The sequence below is a fragment of the Dipodomys spectabilis genome, unplaced genomic scaffold (genome assembly GCF_019054845.1).
Source record: "Dipodomys spectabilis isolate Male_0828 unplaced genomic scaffold, ASM1905484v1 ptg000072l, whole genome shotgun sequence".
In the NCBI taxonomy this organism is placed as follows: domain Eukaryota; kingdom Metazoa; phylum Chordata; class Mammalia; order Rodentia; family Heteromyidae; genus Dipodomys; species Dipodomys spectabilis.
Genome location: NW_024870749.1, coordinates 825,234 through 828,257, shown reverse-complemented (window position 1 = coordinate 828,257; position 3,024 = coordinate 825,234). Strand labels below are relative to the sequence as shown.

Genomic DNA, 3,024 nt, shown 5'->3' with positions numbered 1-3,024 from the left:
AAAAAAAAACTTCATGAAATTATTTTTCAAAATGTTTAATGAACTAGCAAAGAGCCAAGAATTGAGATGTAGCTTATATCGTAGCTCACCAATCTAGATAGGAAAGGCCTAGCAAGACCTTGAAGCCCTGATTTAAATTCTGAGCATTCCAATATACAAGCATGGTGTTTGTTCTCATGCACGTGCATGTATGCTTGCGCGCTGCCGCACTCACACACACACACATTTATTCAAATTACCTTCATATCAGTGTTCTGAATTAATTTCTTTGTTAACAATATTATATGGGTAAAATAGAGGAAATAAACTCTTCCATCTAAGAAGATTTTTATATGTTTTTTTATGGTAATAATACTGTGCAGAGGGGTCACATTTACATGAACAAGGAAACTAGTAAGTTTCCTAACAAGCATTGTTACCTCCTCCTTTATATTTCCCCTACCATCCCTTCCCTCCCACCTCCACAAGTACACTCCCCTCCCCCTTCCTTCCTCCGCCTAAATTGTAAAGTTCATTTTTCAACATAGTGTCTTGTGCATCTCATTGTTACAATGGGTCAACCTGTATCGCTATTTGAGCATTTTTTTCCCTTCCCCTCCCCAAATTAGAGAAGCATACATACAAGATGTAAGTGTACCAACTTCAAATACAGAGAAAACAGGGGTTATAGTGTGGGGAGAAACATACAAAAAACAAAAAAAATGACATCACACATTATAAGTACGTTAGAAACAATAGCAAGAAACAAAAATCCACTTGTGTCCCTATCTTGGGGTTCAATTTCTTTAACATCATCTTATCTGGTTATATGCACATATCTTTTGAACTTTTCTGCTTATCCCAGACAAATATTCGTTATTGAAAATAAGAGAAATCATGGGACCTATATTTCTTTGGACTTGGCTTACTTCACTCAATAAATTTTTTTCCAAGTCTTTCCATTTCCTAACAAATTGGGCGATGTCATTCTTTCTGATGGAGGCAAAGAATTCCATTGTGTATATATAACACATTTTCTTGATCCTTTCATCTAATGGGGGCATCTGTATTGGTTCCATATCTTAGCTATCATAAATAATGTTGCAATAACCATAGTTGTGCTGGTAGTTTTAGTATGGTCATTTTTATGATCATTTGGATAAATCCCCAAAAGTGGGATTACTGTGTTATAGGGGATTTTTATGTGGAGTCTTCTGAGGCACCTCCATACTGCTTTCCAAAGTAGTTGAACAAGTTTACACTCCCACCAAGAATGCAGTACGTTTCCCTTGTGGCCACATACGTTTCAGCATCTGTTGCTGTAAAAATATGGAACGCTCTAAGACTTTGCATGTCATCCTTGCGCAGGGTGCATGCTAATCTTCTCTGTATCTTTCCAATGTTAGGGTATGTGATGCTAAATTGAGCACAGAACAGTTTTTATATATAAAGTATAATTTTTAATTGATTTTATTAAGCTAGGCAATTCAACAAAAAGTAAGTTCAAAAGAATTATTGTGAAATTATAGAATCATGTATTTCTTACATAAGCACACATTTAAGAATAAAATCAAGATAGACATGCCAAAAACAAAATAATTCCAGATATTTGTAGTTCAAGAGATGTGTAGGAGGAGAAATTCAATTATTCTATACAAGGCACCTGTCAAAATGAACATTGCAGCAAGTGTTAAGGTTTGTTAAAAGTTTTAATGTTTTAAATATGCTTAATTTTGGGATTTTGCTTATATATGCCAAAAATAGGACTGTTTGGCAGGTATAAAACTTTTCTGTAAAGTATTTAAGATTTATGATAGCAGACATTAAGTACTAAGTATGTACATTTCAGAGTTTATGGAAACTTTATTAATGAGAAGTTGCAAAGTCTTTGTGTAAAGGAGCAGAGTGAAGAGTTACGACTTTACACAGTTTCTGTTAAAACTTTAGTGATTCCTTACTTTATTTGTTAGCAGGGAATAAATGATGATATAAGCCATAATGTACACATGTATGTTACTATTCACACACATACATATTCTCATGTATACATGCACACGTGGAGAAAGACACATAATTACAGCCAACACAAGTTTCACCAGTTGTTGAATATGCCTTAAAAGGAATAATTGGAACAATATATGTTGAAGATGTATTTGTCCCTAAGAGTTCATTTTCCACTCTTCTTATCTCTTAAAACTGGTAGTTTTAGAGAGATTTGACTTTCAAAATGCAGTACAAGTGATAGCAACTCACTTGGAAACCTCAGTAAGTATAAGTCATATGGTGTCTCCCTGCTCCTCACGGAATGCTTACTCTTGTAGACATTCTCAACATCCAAAGTAGCAGGAGAATAACCTGGTAAAGAGTAAAGTTATAAGGCTTTAAATGGCATCCTTAATTGAGCTCTTTTTCCAACAACCAGCATGAATTCCTAGGCAGATGAGTGAGTCCTCAGAAAACTGGACTCTACATATACATTTAACTAACCCATGTGAAAATTCCTAGGTGAGAAATGCTGACTGAGGTCTTGCTGATTTCCTGGCGAAGAAAATAAGAAAAAAAGAAAGTATTTTTAATGTTTTAAAGTTCGAGAATAATTTGTAACCTGTCAATAAATGTGTAGAACACAAATACCAACTGACAAAAAAATGATGGCATTTCATTTATGTGCTCTTGGAATTGGGCAGTGATTTTAGATGTGTCTACACAAGTAGAATCAGCATAAATCAAGCCAGCATTTCTTCATTTAAGATATAAGGAAAGGATACTGGTTGACCCATTGTAACAATGAAATATACAAGACATTCTAACAGAGGATGGGTGAAGGGGGGAGGTGGAGAGGTGTGAAGGGAAGGGATGGTAGGGGAAAAACAAAGGAGGGGGTAACAATGCTCAATAAGAAATGTACTCATTACCTTACTTATGTAAATGTAACCCCTCTGTACGGTATTTATAATAAAAATATATGTTAAAAAGATACAAGGAAAACTTCTGTACTTATATGAAGTTGTATTTGTCACTCAATATAAGTAAGGTATTGGTTTT

General features: G+C 34.6%; 1 non-coding gene across 1 annotated transcript; it reads right to left on the bottom strand.

Annotated features, from left to right (window-relative positions):
• Positions 1-1,302: 1,302 nt before the first annotated feature.
• On the bottom strand, positions 1,303-1,409 carry LOC122110001. The gene has a single exon (XR_006147798.1). It is a non-coding gene; the product is annotated as a U6 spliceosomal RNA (small nuclear RNA).
• Between the last annotated feature and the right edge of the window lie 1,615 nt (positions 1,410-3,024).